A 23,405-nucleotide genomic window follows, 5' to 3' on the forward strand; every position below is an offset into this window, starting at 1 on the left:
ACATCCAGACCTGTCCAAACCAAGTTAAAAACTTGAGAGAGAAGTAGAAAAAGAAAGCAAGTGATTCCGAGCTATTTCGAGAGTTTTAGAGAGTTTTCGAGGTCAGTTCTTTACTGATTTCGAGTCAGCGCCTAGGGACGGTTCTGTCCAACTGAGTTCGTCCAGGCCACTCAGTTCCTTTGATGATCAAGTGGATATGCTGTCCGAAGTTAGTTCAGTTCTACGGGTTCAGATCAGTCGAAGTTCTGCTCGATACTCCGCCGGGAAGTCCGAAGAACTGTCCAGAAGCTAGAGGAGGTTCTGTCCGAGTCCAGATCAGCCTGTCGAGGCCTATCAGTTTCTTCATGGTGAATCCGAGGTTCTTTCCAAGCCGAGATCAGTCCAAGTCGAGATCAGTCCAGTCCACTCCATTCAAGTCGTCCCTTGGGTTTTAGCCAATTCCTCTCCGATCAACCAGTTGCCTCTCGCCGAGAACACTGCAAGTTGGTTTTGTTTGAACTCCACTTGGAATTTATGGTAGATCGAGTAGCATATAGATTGGAATGATCACTCTATTGAATGGTAGAGTCCTTTTATTTATGGAACAGGACTCAGTTTAGCAAGGGCTAAGCTGAGATGAATGGAATTAAGACTGAGTTGATAACCTGACTAGGACTAGGGCTAGGATGCATCATGTTTTCTATTCTTTCGTGTTGATATGGTTTAGTGCAGATTCCCGTTATCTTTAAAGATAGTGTCGTAGCAGGAGGCCGAACTATCTGGGTAACGGTTTGATTGAGTAGATTGATTGAGTAGATTTAACTAAATGCTTGCTCGTTTAATTAATATTGTTGATTGAGGTTAGTCATCTCTTGGTAAGGGAGTGACTAACTGGTTGAGTTGTTGTGTGATATTGTTGTTAGTGTTGTAGAGTTAGAGTGTGATGCCATATAGCTTGTGTGTACCCCACCTTGCTAGGCATGTTTAGGGGTTGATTAGTGCTTCCTCGACCTCGTACCCAGCGCGTTCAAGGAAACCCCTTATTCGCTGGATCGAGAGCACTCAGAGAGACTGGGTCATGGCCTATGGCTGAGTGGTTGCACGACGAGGTAATAACCGACAGTGACCCGAAGGACTGTGGGCTGTCTCGCGGTGACCCGAACGTACTTTGGGCCGCGATCGTCTTGTAACAACCGGCAGTGGCCCGACTGTACTGGGGCTGTCGCGTGATGACCCGACTGTACTGTGGGCCGCGTTCGGTTGAAACTTCCTTCTCCTAGTCTTTGTGATAGGGATATAGGACATTGCCGAGGATGATGAGGATGAACACGAAGTCACCAGGGCCCAGGTTAGAGTGTTGTGTTAGTGTGTCGTAGAGGGTTATGGAACCCTCGAGTTAATGTAGCACCGATATACGGTGTTACGAGTAAGATCGAGTCATTGGTAGTTACTATCTTATTATTGTTGTAGTTGTGGTTGTTTGCAGGTTCTGACATTAAGTCCTAAGTCTGGTTTAGGTACCGGACTAGGCTTGGTGTGTATTTGGTTAGTGTAGGCCTGGCGTTGGCATGTATGTGTTTGAAGGATTTCTTGTGAAGGGTGGTGGATATTAAAGCTATGCGGTATCATTGGTTGGCCGATCATGTTTTTGTTTGATTGTTGGTCGACCGGCTCATAATACTTGTATAGTCTAAGTGTCTAACACTACATGAGTACTGAACTCAAGTGTATATATGGTTAACCAGGGATTGGTTGTTGACTTGTTTAAATGCAGGTTCCCGTTACTTGAAGCTCGATCATGGCAGGAGGCCAAGACTAACTTAGTAACGGTTTGCTTAGCCCTAGCTTTTATTGCATGCTAGGGCTAGATTGATTGTTATTTTGGGTTGTCTGGGTTTGAGTCTAGGTTGCAGGTAGAGGCCGCCAGCTCACTGAGTAATACTAGATTACTCATCCAACTCCGTTGTCCTTTTTGCAGGTCGCTTTAGGTAAGGATGATCGGATAGCTTGGTGCTGGACGTTAGGACCGCCGGAGTAGATTTCATGCCTTTTTTAAAAAGGTATTGAGTTATGTGTTTTGTTGACTCGATTTGGCATTAGGCCGGGCCCAGTCTTGAATTATTCAATGTATGAATATTTTTTGAATCAATAAAAGTAATTGTTTTATATGCGCTTCATGTGTACTCTGATATTTGACTAGTCCGGTCTAACACAACGTTAGGTCGTAGTACGGGTTGAAAAGCCTTAGGCCTCGATCTACCGGAAAACGCTAACTCTAGGTACGGGTTGCAAAGCCTTGTGCCTTGACGCAGCGGGATGAGTTAGTGGATGAACTGGTCGAGGTCGTGGAGTAAATTTTATGACTCTGACCGGATCCTTCCTAACCCGTCACGTAGCGCTTCCGGACCATGGTGTTGGGTTGGACGGTCAGTCATGTTCTTGTTTGATTGTTGGCTGGCCGGTTGGCCTTTCATCTCCAACCCTTGGTGTGGGTCGTCCGTCGGTCATGTTCTTGTTTGATTGTTGGCTGGTGGGTCGACCTATGCCTAGGACGGTTCGGGGGTGTTACACGCATGGTCAAGTTGAGCCTGCAAGACTTTCTTTTCTCCTTTATATGGATGAGACGTTGCCCCCACGGTGGAGATTCGCCGGAGTTGGCAGAAATTTTGATGGAGCAGCCGGGAACGTCTGCATAAAGAGTGATGCTTCTGCTCATACCCCAGGTGCTTGTGCAGCTCATGTAGCTATACTCGACCTTGGTGCAGGCAGGACTTCAGTTTATATTTCTTGAGGCTCTCTGGTTCCACGAATCGTGTGGAGGAGTGTATGGGTCAGGACCCAGGATTTCTGAGAGGGAGAATCATGGCGAGGCTAAGGACCAAGGGGATGAGTAGGTTTAGCAAGACCCGGAGGCCGAAACTGAGGATTCTCATGATTGATTCTACCGGTCTTGCGTGTTCCTCTCGAGCTCGTAAATGTTATAATGGACTTTCAGGAGGGTCTCCGTACCGGTTTCCTTGCAGCGTTTAGCATACTTGATGCTCCTTTGGTGTTGATGTTGTAGCTGTAGCTTCTTACCTCGTCTCTGGATTGTACCTTGACTTTTGGCAGAGGGGACGTTCAGCATGTTCGTCTTGGTGGCTGGAGATAACCTAGTTGATTCTTGGTACCGGAGTAGATCTCTTGGACATGTTGTTTGCGGCGAGTAGTACTTTCCATGCCAAATAAAGAAGGTGGAAACATTGGTTGAACTCTGCCATTGATTCTTGGCCACTCTCAACTATGTAGTACTGCAATCTGCCCCCAGAGGTAAGTCACCATCAATGCTGAGATGACCTTGCGTCGTGCTTTCATGGAACCCAGAGGATCCTGGGCATGCTCTCCCAAAATCTGTAGGTTTAGAGATACATCTTTCTGAAACCCATAGGTTTGAGGATGTGATTGGAGGTTGTATAGACTTTCATCCAGGAACCCGGAGGCTGGATGGACTTTAGTCAAGGAAACCGTCGCTTGCATGGACCTTAGTCCAGGAACCCTTAGGTTATAAGGGATTTCGTCCAGAAACCTGATGGTTGTGTGGACCTTCAAGGGGACCTTCTCGTATATCTCTTCGACTCAAAGTCGTCTTCGTCGAGTAGACTCTCGTTGATCGCTAGGTAGGCTTTTTTGGAGCAGTGTCTTCCTTTGCGTCGTCCAGCTACCCTTTGGGAAGACTTAAAGACGGAACCAGATGTGTTAGGCTCGTGAACCTGGAGTATAGGGATGCTTCACATTTCATCTTCCGTAGATAGGTTACTCGTGGATTTTTTCCAAGAGATAGAAGGTCTCTCTTATGGACCCGGAGATTTATTGGCAGGATCCTGGGATCGAACGGAACCATGGTACTACTTCAGAATCCGGAGATGTTGTTTGGACCCGAAGGTCGTTTCTGGAGCCCGGAGGCTGCCCTAGACCTGGAGATTGCCTTTAGAACCCGGAGGTTGAGTGAGGACCCAGAGGTCGATAGGGAACCCGGAGGCTCCTCTAGACCCTGAGGTCATATTTAGGACCCTGAGGTCGTTTAGGGACCTGGAGGTCGGTTGGGAACCTGAAGGTTCCTCTAGACCTTGAGGTCGTATTTAGGACCCTGAGGTCGTTTAGGGACCCAGAGGTCGGTTGGGAACCCGGAGGTTCCTCTAGACCATGAGGTCGTATTTAGGACCCTGAGGTCATTTTGAACCCGGAGGTTTCTTTTGGACCTAGAGGTCATAGGTGGGCCAGGGGGTTATAAAGAGCCTGGAGGTTTACCTTTTCCAGGCCCTGAAGAAATGTGTTCAGGACCCGGAGACTGCTTGGGCACCCGAAGGTTCTTAATAACCCGGGAGCTTTGAGTTTTAGTTTATGGGACTGTGTTCTGCCTTCCTAGGTGAGGCCACTACCGGTACCTATTGGGATTTCGCATTCTTTTGCTTGGAAGCTGGCCACTATCGAGTTCCCGTGCTGCATGCTGCTTCTACAGGAAGACACTATCAGACTTAGAGGGTGCTGGTATGGGTGAAAACCCAAGTGCCAGGATTTTCTGCTTTCCACATCTGGAGAAGCAGGATATTATAGGGTGCTCCCGGAATTTTGCACTTTTTGGCGATTATGCCTTTGTGTCCCCTGTATTATTTAGCACATAGCGTTTTAATGCAGGTACTTTTCACATTTAGGACCCCGATATTCCTGAGGCTATACTGGGGTTTTAGGTAGTATTGACGGCATACTCGGGCTTGCGCAGACCCATTCCTACCTTATGTCTCATACCCATTGTTATTTTCGCTCCCTGTACAAACTCTAAGTTTGAATACAGTACATTGCGTTATGCATTCTGCGTTATTGCAGGGATTGGCACGTTTCGTACGATGCTCCATGTGTAATAGTTTGAAGAGTTTTTTCATTTCATTTTTACCTGGTGTTAAGGATAGAAGCAGAGGTCGGAGCCGGAGCTTCGTAGTCCGAGCGGGAGTCGGAACTTCTTCATGCGGGTGTCTGGAGACCAGGTTCCTGCTCGAAAGCAGGAGTAGTATTTTCCAAAATTATTTACTCCCAATAGTTTGCCCCTTATCTTTCGATTTCATGGGTGAAGTCGGGAAAAAACATGTGTACTTTTGCCAACCGGAGTCGTTCCATCTCTAAATGCTTATCGTGGACATGACATTGCTTCCCTTTTTCCGAGTTCTTCTTTGGTCTGGGCCGTGTTTGAACCTGGAGAAGGATCAGGTTTCCTGAGGTAGACATGGGTCTCGGGGAAATTCCCAGGTTTTGGACTCATCTGGAGATGATCTTCTGAAGGCTTTATGTTCGGATCTTTTAGTGACAGCAGTTCTCCATCCTTGGGCTTTCATCGCGAGGGTTTAATGATCTTCTAAGACCCCGAGCCCAAATTGACCCAGAGGTAGGAATTGATCTGGTTCTGATGTTGGAATCCGTTGCAGGGGTTGGTGTATTCTCCTTTTGTAGGCGTTGTTCAATGACTCGTGCTGGCTGCTCTCTGCTCCCGCTTAAGTGAGGCACTCTCAGCGTTTTATGATGTCATTTAATGATCTGTCCAAGCCGTTCTTTGCCCCCACTTGGGTGAGCCATTCCCAGCGTTTTCTGGACGTTATTCGATGACTCGTCGCCTCGTCTTGAATCTCCTTTGCCACGTGCATGTTGATGGGATTTGTTGATGCGTGTTGCCCCTTGGGTTAACGTTTAGCTCATTTGCCCCTGGTTTCCCCGCAGTCGTGTCTTCCCTTGGAAATATGTAGAGGCCCATAGCCTTGGAAATCTTCAGAAGCACGTCGCCTTAGCTTCCTTTAGAAGTATATCATGGTACATTGCCAGGAAAGCGTAGTAAGGTGGTCAGTGCTTGCTATTTTGTGGGTTCATTGGGTTTGACCTCCTTATAAGGTGAACAGCTTAAGATCCGGAACCTGGAAGCTGGGTGATATACCATGGATTTGACCCATTTTCATCCATAGTATATAAGTATTTTACTATCTATATACTATATATTATATCATATTAGGTATGTTTTCAGGTTCAGAAGTATCTTGGAGTAAAGTGATGATTATGGAGCATTTAGGAGCTTAAATGAGATTTCATCCGAGCTGACCATTAGATGTCGATACGAAGGAGCGATAATCGATCGATGCACATCCAGTGTCGTCGATCGATACAGAAGAGAAGCCTCGACGATTGAAGATTATGATCGATCGATGTACATCCTGTACCATCGATCAATGCCGAGACGCGGACGCGCGACCTAATTGCAGCCGACTTTAAACCCAAGGCTTCACCAAATTACAAGAATACCCCTGACGAGTTTTTAACCTAATAGATTATATGCTTGCCTAAGTGTTTAGAGGCAAGAGAGCTTTCAGCCACCTTTTGTGTTTTTCTTATTTTGAGTCAAGAGTTTTAGGAGAGAAGATCATAGAGAGATTTGTGATTGGAACTCTATTTTATTCATCTATTCTATTTTATGCAGTTTTCATTTGCACTTTGTGTCATGAAATGCTTAGCTATGCATGAGTAGTTCACTTGTTAGATTCACGGTTCAAATAGGTTAGAAGGATTAGCCCCAACTATAGATTGCTAAGTTGTGGTATTTATTGATAGATTGATCTTAATGCTTCTTCTAGATTAGCTACCTAGAATATTGAATCTAGGAATCTGCATGAGTCAAGCAACCTTGACCATCCAGTCCTGAATCTAATCTGTCAGACTAGAAGATAGGAAAAAGGCTACCGCTCAACCAGGAAGCTAGTGTTCATTATCAACTTGCGCCTAGGGCTAAAGTAGAAGCATCGATCGATACTGTGTTCTGACAATCGATCGATCTTGCGAAAGGTGTATGTAATTTAAGTGGTATCAAATTTGGCGCCATTGCCGGGGAGCTTTGATTGCCTTTAGATTTAATATTATTAATTATTTTCTTTTCTTTACCCCCATTCTGACACAAAAAAAATTCTTGTCTTTTCAGGTGCATGCCCTGCAGTACCAGAAGCAACAAGGAAAAACACATGCTATTCTCAGAAGATCCTGCTTACCTTGAACGCACGATCCGCAAAGATCAACATTCTACATCGCTCGATGCAGAAGCTTTCACATCGACCGATACTCGCACCCAACCGTCGACCGACACCCGACTTTCACCGTCGACCGATATACCTCGTTCGACATCGACCGATACAACACCACGTTCATCGATCAATCCTCTGTCGCGAAACATGGTTGCGATTGTTATTCTCAGGTAGGATGAGAATTGAAACCTGTATGACCAGGATGGTCATCTGCGTAATGGAACATGTCAGAAACTAGACGCTCAGGGGACTGTAATCCCTGATGCTGATGCTACAGGAGATCCTCAACCTGTTGAAGAGGCTGCTCAACCAAGGGCACTGGCCGACTACAATCGTCCAGACGAGTACTACACCAACCGTTCAGCCATTCGCCTTCCAGAGATTCAGAAGGAGAATTTGGAGCTGAAGCCTCAGTACTACACACTCGTGTCGCAGTTGTCCTACTCTGGGTTACCGTAAGAGCATCCTATGGACCATCTGGAAAGGTTCGAGGATTTAATCGCTGCTATCCGTCTGGATGGAGTCCCTAAAGACTACCTAATGTGCAAGCTCTTCAAGTACACTCTGACTGGAGAAGCGATGCACTGGTTAAGCAGCTACCTGCAGGATCTCTAACATCCTGGGCTGACATCAAGAATGCTTTCTTGCAAAACTTCTTTGATGAGGCACGCGCTGAAGACTTGAGGAGCAAAATTGCTACATTCGCGCAGGAGACTGGAGAGTCTTTTAAAGATGTGAGGATCAGATTCAAGTTCCTCCAGCGTGTCTGTCCACACCACGGATTCAATGAAGTGCAACTGCTGAGCACTTTCTTCAGAGGTATCGCCTTGAGGTATCAGATGGCTCTTGATACAGCTAGCGAAGGAAACTTCAAAACTAGGAATCCGGTGGAAGCTGTGAGACCGATAGAAAATCTGGCAAACAGAAGCAGCACCAAGAACACTGACTTTGAGAGGAAAAAGTATGTTGCATCCCTAGGAAAGGAGCAGATGGACAAAGTTAGAGCAAAGTTAGATGTGGTTCATGAGCTTCTTAGGAAGCAGGTCTGCTCAGCTGAAGGAGAAGTAGTTGTAGACATGGAAGGAGAGGAAAATGTGAACTACATTGGAGGAACTGGATTTCAGAGGTCTGGAATCCAGGGAGGAAACAGAAACTTCTATGGCAATGGTCCGGTACCCGCCCCTCCACCATCTCCGCAGTACTTTAACTGCTTCACTAATGGAGCCTGGGATCCTAGTTCCGGCAACATTGGCCAAGGCTGGCTATTCACTACCTCCTCTTGTGTGGAGTTAAAACACCAATCCTCTAACCGCCGACATGTAGTTGCGCCCATAGTGGCAGAAGCTCTCGCCGTAAAGGCTGCTCTTATTGATGCAGTCACTAATGACTTCTCTCAGCTGATTCGAAGTCTCTCATCAACCTCCTCAACTCATCTGCTTCAACAGTGCTTCTTCAGAGTGTTCTGTTCGTTATTAGAGCCTTGTGTTGTAGGTTTGAATCTATCTCGTTCTTTTTTGTTCCCCGTTTGGGTAATGTTGTAGCGGATACTCTCGCAAAGCCTGCATTAAGACTCCTTGTAACCTCTCCTGGTGGAGAGTAAATTGTTTCCCCTTTATGAATCAAAGTAGTTCGTTCAAAAAAAAACCAGTGTTCACAGTTCCAGAAACCTTTCAGCAACAACAGCAAAAGCTATGGAAACTCATACTACCAGAATCCACCACCACAGACTCAGGAGAGCAAGATTGATTCGCTGCTTGACAAAGTTCTGGAACGACAGCAACAACTCACTGTGGATTTCAATGTGAAGATAGATTCCGTCTACAACAGTCTGAACACAAAGATTGAGACCTTAGGGACTCAGGTGAGTAAGCTTGAAATGCAAGTGGTTCAGACTGCAGACACTGTAAAGAGGCAGGAAGCCTTGGCTAGAGAGGCAGGAGTTGAGAAAGAAAAGCACCACGTGAATAACATCTTAGATGATTAATTCTGGCAAGAGGTGAAGCATGAGAAGCTTGGAGAAGGAGACTTCCAAGTTGTAAGCTCCATGAGCTTCGGTAGATCCCAATGGTGTCGACCGATGTCAATGGATGCACATCGATTGACAGACCATGACGAAGATCGATCGACAAATCACTCTGGACATCGATCGACATCATCTGCTGAAACGACTGCGGAGTGTAGTGCAGTTCGAATCATGACTCATGAGGAATTCGCAGAGAAACATCCTCATCCGCCCTCCCCTTTTTACGTCAAAAACGATCGACAGCATGAGCCAACCATCGATCGATAGAGAGAGACCGTCATCGATCGACCTACCTCACCCCCCCATCGATCGACAGGCACCTCTCACCCACCGAGTGTGATTACCATCAATTGACAGTGACCGAATCAACGCACTCCGACCACCACCTAAACCTTTAGCAAACCCACCAGAACCAACACCCAACCCTTCAGACACTACACCAGAGCCTATACAAGTTGATGAGGCAACTGAAGGAAGAGTGTTAAGGAAGTGGAAGGAGAAGATTCCTAAACACCTTAACAGGGAAGCTACTGATAAGGAGATGGATGGTTTCACTAAGAGAGTCCTCAGAATCCTAGTGGAGAAACAATTGATGAAGTTTACTACACACACATGTTGTGGATGTTCTTCAGAGAGACTAAGGAGACTGAGGAGTATATTAGGAGAATGTTTCATTCCATCAGGGAAAGGATGAAACTTAGGATCACATTGAAGAAGAAGAGTGATCCTGGGAAGTTTGCAATACCATGTGTGGTAAAAGGTATTGAATTTCCCCCATGCACTCTATACCAAAGGTTATGGTAGACCAGTTGGGTCTGAAAATAGAGCCTTCATCGGAATCTTTCACCTTCGTGGACCTTTCAGAAAGAAGCTCAGTAGGCATCATTAGAGACCTTGACGTACCGATTGGTAATGCCCTTATCCCAGAAGATTTTCATGTCCTGGACATCATGCTTAACTGGAACTCTTCACTTATGCTTGGAAGAGCTTTCCTAGCTACAGTAGGAGCTGTATGTGACATGAACACCAACAGATTTTGTCCGACACTGATAGATCCAGACGTACACTATGACCTAGTTCGAGTTGTGAGACAACAGGTCAACGTCGTGGAGCTTGGGAATAAGCTTGGCTACATTGCAGCATGCCATTGTGGAGCAGAGTACGAAACCGAGTACTCGGAATCGATCAACACTCACACTGTCACACCGATCGATTCATATGAGTCACCGACGACCGATGAAAGCTATCCCACGTCACTCGACGGGAGGCAGCCGGTAGACTACTCCACATACCCAGATCAGTATTATCCAGACTTTGCCTTTAAACAACCCAACAAGAACAGACGTGATGACTATTCAATAGGTAATTGGGCAGACAGTGGATTCCATGAAAGCTTTGCAGTGGAAACTGTGATTCTTTCAACAAATGAGGATCCCACTGAGGAGTATGATGAGGATTACTTGAAGGAAAGAGCTACAGAGATTACTCTGCAGGATGAAAGATATTCAACACATTCCTTCAACAACACGCCTACACCATCGATCGACAGAGTCTACTCAGCATCGATCGATTCCCACCCTCATCCAGCAAAACAATCATCTGCATCGATCGATACCCCACCTGGTACATCGATCGATATTAAAGCCACCGCCTCCAAAAAAGAAGGAGGGAATATTCCGATTCCTATCTCAAATAGGTTTAACAAAACCTATATAAGGAGTTCTGCACCCCATAGTACTTCTCACTAAACAGAAGCAGAAAAGATGAGCATTCAATCCGAAAACCTTAATTCAGCAGAGAAACGTCAACCATCGATCGATACATCAGTATCAACATCGATCGATTCTCATTCTAAACTCAACTTTCTTTATCTACTAAGAATATGAGTATTGATTACGAATTTCTATTGCATGATGAATTTGGTATTTTCAGGGACCTACATGGCCACGCAAGAGCTATGGATGGAAGGATTCTACAAGTATCCAGAGAGGACATAGCAGATATAATTCAGCTGGCCAATGGAGCAGACAACTTGTTTACGCAGCAACACATCATCCCAGATAACAATCTAACTGTTCCAGACGAATTTCCAAAGGCCACAACAGCAGGAATTGGTTAACACCAATCGTGCAAACCTGCTGGCCAAGCATCGATCGATGAGGTTGCTTATACATCGCTCGACAGGTTAACACCAACGTCGCTTGATAAGGCTCCTCTGCCATCGATTGATAAATGTTACGAATGTGGACATCGCGCTTATGACAGCTTTGGAGCCAGAAAGTTCAGATGGGAACGGAAGGACGAATATGGAGTCTACAGAGACGAGTCTGGACATGCAAGGAGCGCAACTGGTGATATGATTCATGTTACCAAGGATGACATCAGGAAAGTTATGGAGAGAGCATCCCTATTTGGAGAGGGCAACATATGTCTTCCAGAACAAGCCACTTCTCACACACCAACACTGACACCGATAACACTGGCACCAGAGATCTACACCAAGGAGAAGATCAATGAGATGGTGACAGGTATTTGTGGAGCTCAGGAAAAGCTAGGAGATGAACTCAGTACATTGGTAGATGACACTTATCAACCTTTGGACAAAGGCTACAATCAGCGTTTCAGGTGTATAACAGAGATGAAGACAGAGATTGAGAGTATGCAGCACAGTCTTGAGAAGGAAGCTACGACATCAACATCGATCGACGCCAACGAAGCAACATCGATCGACGTCAAGCCACAGACATACCAGATTCCTGCAGAACCGAAAAGTTTGGCAGAGAAGAAGGATGAATGGGAGATCGCATACATCAACACGAGGAATAGCGACGTCTACGACCCTCTCAACAACAACATGGACTGGTAAAGCACGAAAATTGATCTGTTACAGCAAGAGTTGGACACCATTAGCGAGAAGGATCCAACACCAGTCACATCGATCGATGTCACCTACATCGCATCGATCGACGCAAGGTTCGCAGCAGTGGAAGATAGGTTGAAATCATATGAGGATATGCACGATAGTTTCACCTCACCTATCATGCGATACTTAGACACCTTGTCTACACAGATGATTAATGTCCAGATGGACATTGGTAAGCTTAATGATCAACATAATTTTCAGGAAGAAGGTTCAACATCGATCGATAGGTTCCGCAGGACATCGCAAGACGGCAAGAAACATACAGAACACCTTCCCTATACAGCAGAAGAAGTTGATCAGATCACAACAAAGCTGTACACAGCTATCAACACCTTGGAGGACCGACTTGAGAAGAGGTGCGATGACATCTACTTTCCATTTGACGCCAAACTCAGTGGACTAGATAGACAAGCAGAATGGCTACAGAAGAAAGTCAAAGCCATTCAGAGGCAACTCGCATCTCAACAACAGATATCATCATCGACGGACGGAGCACGCTCCAAATCGAGCCACAGGAATGCACCAGCAACGATCGATAGACACTTAGTCGCATCGATCAATACCGCGTCTCCACCAGACGATGAGCAGCTGATTCCAAACCACATGGAGTCGATGCAGGAATAACTGAACGAGCTATCAGGATACGCTTACAGCAAGATAAGCTGGTATCAATTCAGCATTGAGGACATCCAAGAAAGGCTACAGAACATCTCAAATGCAGTACAAAAGATGGATGAGAGATGGACCAGAAATGATGAGGCCACAAGAAGCTTCATTGCATGCTTGGTCAAGAATGTGCAGATATGATGTGGATGCTTGTTTCCCAACAAGTAGCTGTTTTTCCACCAAGTAGCCAAAAACCTCCAAAGTCAAACTAAATGACTATAACAAAGCGCTGAGTGGGAGGCAACCCACTATTAGGTAATTTCAATTGGTTTTATTAGTTACTAGTATTTATTTTCGTTTTCTTTCTTTCAGATTTATTGCAAGACCCAAGTAGGATGATTACCAACATATCGACCGTGGACGATTAGTCGACATCGATCGACATACACACACACACACGACGATCGATGCATACCTATGCACATCGATCGATTTCCACTCCGGTCAGGTTTATTTTCCTAACTTGTTACATTTTTACTTATGATTTATGTCCACCATAACTCCGATTGTATTACACTGGGACAGTGTAATTTAAGTCTGGAGGGAGGTTTTCTTATATGATTTATTATGATTCAAATAAAAAGATTTTAATAAATTATGCTTAGCTATGTGAAAGGGACTATGATTTTATTACTTGAACATCTAACCACTCTTTAGCACCATTCTAGATTTACTGATTACATATAGTACTAAGATGCTAAATTGGATCAACCTGTCAACTATACACACTTACCTTGATTGTTTAAGGAACCAAAGCTGACCTCCAATACTAAACCTGACATAACTGCTTGTCTTGGGGCTTGGTATACATGGGATCGGATTCCTCAGACAAGTCTGGAAGGTAAAGACTTATGTAGATTTTATTATCACATTTTCTCTCTCTATTTCGACCCTAGAGTAACTAGTATTAGTTTTCAAAAAAATAAAAAAATAAAAAAAATCCAAAAATTTATTGCTTTATTAGGACTTAATATTTAGTTAGGTGGAATCTGAACATGACTTGGTGGCTACAACCATTAAGGCTTGCTTCATAAAGATTCCAAATAAAGAATTCGAACGGGACTTGGAGGCGGCAATCTTCAAGGCTCGCTTCATATGAATTCTTGGATATAGGTCAAAAAGAAGTGAACATGGCTTGGTGGCAAACACCATTAAGACTTGATTCATGGAAGCCTGTCCAATCTTGGTCACTGATCCTGCAATGGAAGAAGACTTTGACTCAAGAGAGAAATTAGAGAGAGAGAAATTGGGAACTAACTTTTACCTGCAGATCCAGATACTTGTCTGAAAATCCTTGCATCTTGTGATCAATACTCCCAAGGTAAAGCATGCATTTTTTCTATTTATTCTAAGAAATGAGGTTAGTAGAGGGGAATGTCAGACATGATTTGCTGAGTTGTAGACTAGTTGAATTTGGTTGCTAAGCTAGGATATTGCATAATGTGCTTTTGTGATTAGGACTTTTAGATGTGGATTGCGAAATTGTAGAGGTGATGATTTCTATGTGATTAATCTATGTTGGGGTCAAAATCGGTCACGACGGAATCAATGTCTGAAGGTCCGTAAAAATCGGCATGAACGTTTTTAAGAAAAGTAATCTTCGTAAAGAAATCTTTACGAAGAGCCTTGCGGTAAAATCTTTTCAAATCTCAATTGAACCACTAAACACAAGATGTCCCAAGGCAACGGAAATGTATCTAAGCCAGCCACGAATAGGTTCAAATGTAACGATCAGAACACGGACAAACCAAGCTCAGTCACTACGCAACTATCGCACATGCACACTGCCCGGTCAATGCGAAGCGACCAAGCTCAAACCAAGCTCGGTCGCTACGTAGCGACCTAGCGTCCGTCCCAGTTGGTCGCTACGTAGCGACCGAGCTCGAGCCAAGCCCGGTCGCTACACAGCGACCGAGCGTGCATTCCGTTCGGTCGCTACGTAGCGACCAAGCTATTCCGAAACGTTGATACGACACGAATCCATGCATTCTCGTCTACCCTTCGATGCTGACTCCCGAAGACCATAGCGAACCCATTTCATGTTTTCCGCCATTCGAAGTCATCAATCAAATTTTACAATAAAAACCGCGGAAAGTTCGTTTTTATCGAAAGAAGTCGTAATAAACGCTTCAAGTCGAAAGACGGCCCAAAGGGACCTAAGACATGACTCGAAGCCCACTTTACAATTTCTTAACCAGCAGCCCGTAAAACGTGGGACGGTTTACGCTTGGTTTGCAGGGAAAGATAAATATCAAGTTTCGGCGGATAAATACGAAATTTTGAAGATAATTACGAAGATTGGGAAAATGGAATATCTCCATTTTTATGCTATGACGGTTTAAGGGCAGAAGGGGAAAAGTGTAAACCAACCTAGGAGCAAGTATATAAGGAGTCCTAGGCGAGAGGCATGGAAAAAACTTTTTTACAGCAAATTTAGCATTTAGGACAATTAGGCAACTTTCCGTTTTTGTTATTTCGAGCTGCGAGTCAATTAGGTTTAGCCGTCTTATGGTTGCTAGAACTAGGAATCTCGCCGACAGCTCTCGAGCCCAGGCTTATACCTTGTTGTAAACGCTCATACGCAAATTCGGAATAAGACTTCTCTTTGTTCTCCTTTTACGATTTTTATACTTTTTCGTTGTTATCTCGTGTTCTGATTGCTTAGCGTGTGGTATTAGCAGATATCCGGGACCTCTGGGAAACTAGGGTTCTCCTACTTTCCTTATTTAAACGGAAATCGACAGTGTGAATTTCGGTTCCCACAGTTTGGCGATAGAAGGAGGGGGGTACGGATCAATCTAACTCAGCCACAAAACGCTTGATCAAAACAATGTCTGGAAATACGAAAGACAAAATCACAGTTTGCAATAACGCTGGTAAGAGAACCCCAGCCGCAACTGCGCCTATGGCCAACGCTACGCAAACGCCACAGTTCTTGAGAAAATCGAAAACCTTGCTGCGACTTTTCGCAGCATAAAGTGCAATGAAACGAGCTCGCAATTTCTCTTTCTAAACATAAAGGAAAACGATAAATCTTATCAAACCCCGTAAGTTTAGCTCATTACCGAACAAAAGAAATCTCAATGCGTAAGGGTTTTACCAAAACAAGTTTTCCGAAAACATTTCGGAAGGGTAAAAATTTTTCTCCCAAAAACCGCAGAAGACCCCTAGGTTAATCGCGGAAAAAAGAAGCGCAGTAAATCAATTAAAAAGCTCGGTCGCTACGTAGCGATCGATCTCTAGCCAAGCTCGGTCGCTACGTAGCGACCGAGCTCCAGCCAAGCTCGGTCGCTACGTAGCGACCGAGCACGCACACAGCTCGGTCGCTACGTAGCGACCGAGCATGCACACAGCTCGGTCGCTACGTAGCGACCGAGCACGCATACAGCTCGGTCGCTACGTAGCGACCGAGCACGCACACAGCTCGGTCGCTACGTAGCGACCGAGCACGAACACGGCTCGGTCGCTACGTAGCGACCAAGCTCAAGCCAACTTTCCACTCGCTACATAGCGACCTGTAAGGCCTCATAAAGGTCCTCCTTTGCGTTCTCATTTGAATCCTCATCGAAACGTTTTTCGTTTCGTCTCAATCGGAGTTTCCGTTGAGATTTTACGACGGAAACAAGTAGGACTCTTCTTGGCTTGCTTCCACTCGCTACATAGTGACCTGTCAGACCTTCACTCGCTACATAGCAACCTGTCAGGCTTCAGAAAGGTCCTCCTTTGGGTTCTCTTTTGAATCCTCATTGAAATGCTTTTTATTTCGTCTCAATAGGAGTTTCCGTTGAGATTTTATGACGAAAACAAGTAGGACTCTTCTTGGCTTGCTTTCACTCGCTACGTAGCGACCTGTCAGACCTTCACTCGCTACATAGCGACCTGTCAGACCTCAGAAACGTCCTCCTTTGGGTTCTATTTTGAATCCTCATCGAAACGCTTTTCGTTTCGTCTCAATCGGAGTTTCCGTTGAGATTTTACGACGAAAACAAGTAGGACTCTTCTTGGCTTGCTTCCACTCGCTATGTAGCGACCTGTCAGACCTTCACTCGCTACATAGCGACCTGTCAGGCCTCAGAAAGGTCCTCCTTTGGGTTTTCTTTTTAATCCTCATCGAAATGCTTTTCGTTTTGTCTCAATCGGAGTTTCCGTTGAGATTTTACGACGAAAACAAGTAGAACTCTTCTTGGCTTGCTTCCACTCGCTACGTAGCGACCTGTCAGACCTTCACTCGCTACATAGCGACCTGTCAGGCCTCAGAAAGGTTCTCCTTTGGGTTCTCTAATGAATCCTCATCGAAACACTTTTCGTTTCGTCTCAATCGGAGTTTTCTTTGAGATTTTACGACGAAAACAAGTAGGACTCCTCTTGGCTTGCTTCCACTCGCTACGTAGCGACCTGTCGATGGAAACTTCTCTTGTTTCATCTTGATTGGAGTTACCATTGAAACTTTACAATAAAAAAAAACCCGCAAAGACTTTGTTTCTCGCATGGATTCAGATTGATCGTATAAAACGGCAACGGATAACTTAACACCTTAGCCGCCTCAACTATCCGACTACGTTGAACCTTTTATAATATTGGCGTCGTATCTAAGGAGAAGGTAACAGACAAGTTCGGAAGATAAATGTCAAGTTTCAAAGGATAAACACCAATATCGAAAATGGCGAACATACACGAGAAGAGGAAGGGGAAATGAGCAAGCAAAACTGAGAAGAGACAAAGCTGCATCTTCGAGAGAACTAAGGTATTTCCGACTTGAAATTTTTGAAATCAGACTTGAAATTTTCGTAGGAAATTACTAAGAAATTAAAACGCCTTTGAGACTGCCATAGAACTTTAGGGAACGTAAAACCTAGGTGGATAGTCTAGCGAAAATTAAAACGCCTTAGGAGATTTTTCCTGTCTCGATATATCGTTCCATAACTGTTCAGCCAGATCTTGCAAACCGATCTAAACTCTCCGAAAATTGAGAAACGATCGCAACGCATATCAAGATCGCTTCCTAAAGACAGAAAAAACTAGAGACATGAACGTCGTCTTAAAACCGATTCGTTACTAGCAATTTTCTCAGAACCAACATATTCCAAGTCGTCAACATGGAAACAACCAAATCACAGTCCAAGCGTCGTCTTTAAATCGCCCCGGATTATCGATCATTCCAAACCTCAAAAGAAGAAACGTACACAACCCGTCAAAGTATCGGTTCAACCGTTTTATTTCGTAAAAAAAAGGGAGTAAGTACATATACTATACTCGTATACTCCCAAACTTCAAAAACTTTTGGAAATCGTCAAGAAAACGATTTCGTCAAAGCAAATCGTCCCAATAGGCAAACGGCAATCTAAAATTCGTCTAAACGCTAGCAACATATCTAGACGATCATGAACATAATCTCAAATACTATACATCATTTCTTCTCGCAATCATGGGTACAGAAAACCTGTACCAATATCAAAATGAAACTCGACGGTTAGCCAAAGTATTGAAGGCCTTTCCGGCTTTAGAAAGCCAGATTCGTTTAAAATTTTCTACGAGAAATCTTCAATCACCAAGGAATTTCTTTCAGTTTCCGTTGTACCAAGTAAGTCACAGAAAAGCATCAAAAACATTTGCGACGAAGAAAACTCGAGAATAGATGTAGCATCATGCACATTAAAAGGAACACTTCCCCCCCCCCCCCCCCCAATTGTTAGCTAGATCCACCTCTAGTTGACCAATTCGTTCCAGAAATGAATGTGTCATGAGAATCCTCACAGAAAACCTGTGAAAAATGTTCTACGACTAGATCGTAATGAAATAAAACTTCGGTAACACTCCATGAGTAACTCCAAGCAACTTTCACCTAAGATCGAAATCACAGCAGAAACGTTTCTCGTAAACCCCGCAGAAACAACGCTACTTTGACATATGTATACATATCACCAATTTACAAGCTTCGTAAAACCGGTCCCCGTTACTTACGCAAAAAATCCTTTGTACAATCAGACCGAGTCGTACGAAGAAACTTTCTAAAGTTAACATAACAGGCTTTACGATGAACCCTGCGGCTCGCTGGCTTCTGCTTTTCTTTTCCTTCGGTCACATCTGAGAAGGCACTCATCCCGCCGCTGACTCCACACTGGTTATTTAGCAAACCTCTTGGGCTTCGTCTTCCTCAGACAAAAAAAAACTCGATTTTCATAAGACTATGGGTCACATTATACGAAATATTCGTCGTATAACTGAAACCTAGAGCGGAGAATCGTTTTCTACGACTATCAGGCCATATTAGCATGGATAACCCCGGCAAACTTGGCCTATCAATCTCGACAAGCGCTCTTTGGCCCTCGGTCAATTATGCCTTCCACTAAAGGTCTAAACCAATATTTGCCATCTCCTTTAAGGACGATCGTAAACTAATATGACCTTAAATGTTAAAGTACCATGGTCTAATTCTTGACCTACAACATCCTTGGCTATCTGAGTGAACACATCCCTCACGCCAAGCCAAACTATTTGAGAAACCATCGCTCCATCACTTAAAGGCTAAACGACAATCTACGATTTGTCTAAAAACGTCGTGTGACTATGAAGAGAATAATTATTGTATAGCCCACAGTCGGAAGTCATACGATAAATTCTTCGTAACGAAACTCAGTCCGGACAACCAAACGGTTAACAGAAAATCTAAACTTTTCGAAAATTGACCAAGTTCAATACGCTCCATAATTCACTTTATGCCTGCAACGTTTTACCCATAATACGCGGCATGTAAGGAAAAATTCATAACAAAGCTTCTGGAGCTATACGAAACATCCTCAAAAATGCACTAAATGGATCTCGGAAGGCCAACACTTAACAAAGCACTATAAAGGAAAACGCTTCTTTCCATGGACAAATTTTCGCGACACCTCATTCCTAATTCCTCGATCGCAAATCAAATTATTAGCATCCAAACAGGATCAACAATTTTGGCTGCGAACATCCATAGTCAAACCAGAATGTTTCTGAAACGCAGGGCTAAGACTAAACCTTTGCAACATCGCGAAACATCTTCAAGCCCGCGAACATTTCAAGAACGAACGCGGCATACGAAAGAATAACAAATCTTCAGTATCGCGAGATGTCGCAGACGCCTGAAGATTCATTATTCGACGAAATTTCCTTCCTCGATAAAAACACCTTATTGGAAGACCAGACAGTCATACGCACTAACATCTTCTCAAAACATATCCTTCGCAAAGAATCAAAATGGTAGTTTTTACCGTTAAGTTTGTTGCTGATCACAACAAACTCTTAACGTCCTAAACAGACTTAGCCATCTCGTAGAGATGACTCTCGTACATCCGACACAAGGATAATAGCGCTATAAAAGAAACCCAAAATTTTTGGTCAGCACTTCTAGGAGGCTTAAAAATTGTCCTTGGAGAGATGCTCGGTTCCAACCATACAAGTCGTATAAGCCGAGAACCTATCGCAGACTTTAAATCGGTATGGAATCAGGATGAAACTGAAACGGGATACGTAAGTCGAATTAGTCATTGCACCCTTTAAAACCAGGATTAAACCTAGGTCTTGCCCTAAACCCAGCGCACTGGTCTCTAACATCTCTAGGCATAGTATCAAACACCTTGATACGAGATCCCAAAATTTGTCTCTTTGCCAATATTCGAGCATCTTCAGAAATCCCGCAAGTTTACACACTGCGGAAAACTCTCGAAACAGATCACGAATATAGCAGTTCACACAGAGTTAGATTAAGAGATGACAACTCGTAGTCTTCCTTCTGCACCCATATAAAATGCCATCGGCAGCAACACGCCTGATAACCTCTACATAAAAACTAGACCGTAAAGGTCTCGCTGGAAAACTAGTCATAAGAACCTTAACTCCAAGACGAACTATGAAAGGCTTGATCCCTTCAACAAGGGTACGTAGGCAGCCGTCATAAGGCGCAGCCCCAACCTTATCGCGTTCTACTTTTAGAAGAGCGAGAAGACCACTTACCATGGACCTTTTCAACCATTAATTCCGCCTAACTCACCTAACTTGCCTAACTAGCCAAGCCACTCGCTAGAACCTCACGCAAGAAGCTCATGGTTCTAACGAGCTGGGGGGCTAACTGTTGGGTCTAAATCAGTCACGACTGAATAAATGTCTGAAAGTCCGTAAAAATCGGCATGAACGTTTTTAAGAAAAGTAATCTTCGTAAAGAAATCTTTACGAAGTGCCTTGCGGTAAAATCTTGTTCAAATCTCAATCGAACCACTAAACACAAGCTGTCCCAAGGCAATAGAAACGTATCTAAGCCAGCCACGGATAGGTTCGAATGTGATGATCGGAACACGGACAAACCAAGCTCAGTCACTACGCAACTACCGCACATGCACACTGCCCGGTCAATACGAAGCGACCAAGCTCGAACCGAGCTCGGTCGCTACATAGCGACCGATCGCGCGTCTCGCTGGGTCGCTACGTAGCGACCGAGCCCAAGCCAAGCTCGGTTGCTACGTAGCGACCGAGCTCGAGCAAAGCTCGGTCGATACGTAGCGACCAAGCGTGCATTCCGTTCGGTCGCTACGTAGCGACCAAGCTCTTCCGAAACGTTGATACGACACGAATCCATGCATTCTCGTCTATGCTTTGCTGCTGTCTCCCGAAGACCGTAGCGAACCCATTTCATGTTTTCCGCCATTCGAAGTCATCAATCAAACTTTACGGTAAAAACTGCGGAAAGTACGTTTTTTTATCGAAAGAAGTCGTAATAAATGCTTCAAGTCGAAAGACGGCCCAAAGGGACCTAAGACATGACTCGAAGCCCACTTTACGATTTCTTAACCAGCAGCCCGTAAACCGTGGGACGGTTTACGCTTGGTTCGCAAGGAAAGATAAATGTCAAGTTTCCGCGGATAAATACGAAATTTTGAAGATAATTACGAAGATCGGGAAAATGGAATATCTCCATTTTTATGCTATGACGGCTTAACGGCAGAAGGGGAAAAGCGTAAACTGACCTAGGAGCGAGTATATAAGGAGTCCTAGGCGAGAGGCATGGAAAAAAAAATTTCACAGCAAACTTAGCACTTAGAGCAATTAGGCAACTTTCCGTTTTTGTTATTTCGAGCTGCGACTCAATTAGGTTTAGCCGTCTTAGGGTTGCTAGAACTAGGAATCTCGCCGACAGCTCTCGAGCTCAGGCTTATACCTTGTTGTAAACACTCATACGTAAATTCGGAATAAGACTTCTCTTTGCTCTCCTTTTACGATTTTTATACTTTGTCGTTGTTTTCTCGTGTTCTGATTGGTTAGCGTGTGGTATTAGCAGATATCCAGGACCTCTGGGAAACTAGGGTTCTCCTACTTTCCTTATTTAAACGGAAATCGACAGTGTGAATTTCGGTTCCCACAATCTAGAAGCCTTGCTGTTTTCAAACCTCTTTCAGAGAGACTGCCTGTTTGTTTTGCTTGAGGACAAGCAAAAGGGTAAGTCTGGGGGAGTTGATATACCATGGATTTGACCCATTTTCGTCCAGGGTATATAAGTATTTTACTATCTATATACTATAAATTATATCCTATTAGGTATGTTTTCAGGTTCAGAAGTATCTTGGAGTAAAGTGATGATTATGGAGCATTAAGGAGCTTAAATGAGATTTCATCCGAGCTGACCATTAAAGGTCGATACGAAGGAGAGATAATCGATCGATGCACATCCAATGTCGTCGATCGATACAGAAGAGACGCCTCGACAATTGAAGATTATGATCGATCGATGTACATCCTTTACTATCGATCGATGTCGAGACGCGGACGCGCGACCTAGTTGCAGCCGACTTTAACCCAAGACTTCACCAAATTACAAGAATACCCCTGACGAGTTTTTAACCTAATAGATTATATACTTGCCTAAGTGTTTAGAGGCAAGAGAGCTTTCAGCCACCTTTTGTGTTTTTCTTATTTTCAGTAAAGAGTTTTAGGAGAGAAGATCATAGAGAGGTTTGTGATTGGAACTCCATTTGATTCATCTATTCTATTCTATGCAGTTTTCATTTACATTTTGTGTAATGAAATGCTTAGCTATGTCTGAGTAGTTCACTTGTTAGATTCAGGGTTCAAATAGGTTAGACGGATTAGCCCCAACTATAGATTGCTAAGTTGTGGTATTTATTGATAGATTGATCTTAAAGCTTCTTCTAGATTAGCTACCTAGAATATTGAATCTAGGAATCTGCATGAGTCAAGTAACCTTCACCATCCAGTCCTGAATCTAATCTGTCAGACTAGACAATAGGAAAAAGGCTACCGCTGAACCAGGAAGCTAGTGTTCATTATCAACTTGCGCCTAGGGCTTAACTAGAAGCATCGATCGATACTGTCTTCTGACAATCGATCGATCTTGCGAAAGGTGTATCGATCGATGTTCCTATAGGACCATCTATCGACACTTTCTTATGGTCAATAAACGACAGTTGAGATTCAAGATCTAGTTAGTTAACCAGTGAAACATTGCCATTGCTGATCACTGTGTTAAGGGGTTGAGTTCTAACATATCATGCAAGCAACTGATAGGCATCTATACGATTATAATCTCCAACACCTGAATAGAAACCCTGCATCTAATATCTTTCCAATAAGTGACACCCCCAATCATCTTGTTAATCGAGCAAAAGACTTGCTCATTTAGGATTACTATTTACTTTTAAACCAATAAACAACAAAACCTTAGAATTAATAATCATCTAGATTT

General features: G+C 44.0%; 1 long non-coding RNA gene across 1 annotated transcript; it reads left to right on the forward strand.

Annotated features, from left to right (window-relative positions):
* The first annotated feature begins 16,993 nt into the window (after nt 1-16,993).
* LOC117126567 lies at nt 16,994-17,947 on the forward strand. Its single transcript, XR_004449183.1, has 2 exons — nt 16,994-17,423; nt 17,615-17,947. It is a non-coding gene; the product is annotated as an uncharacterized LOC117126567 (long non-coding RNA).
* The last annotated feature ends 5,458 nt before the right edge of the window (nt 17,948-23,405 follow it).

This window comes from Brassica rapa, chromosome A07 (assembly GCF_000309985.2).
Source record: "Brassica rapa cultivar Chiifu-401-42 chromosome A07, CAAS_Brap_v3.01, whole genome shotgun sequence".
NCBI lineage: Eukaryota > Viridiplantae > Streptophyta > Magnoliopsida > Brassicales > Brassicaceae > Brassica > Brassica rapa.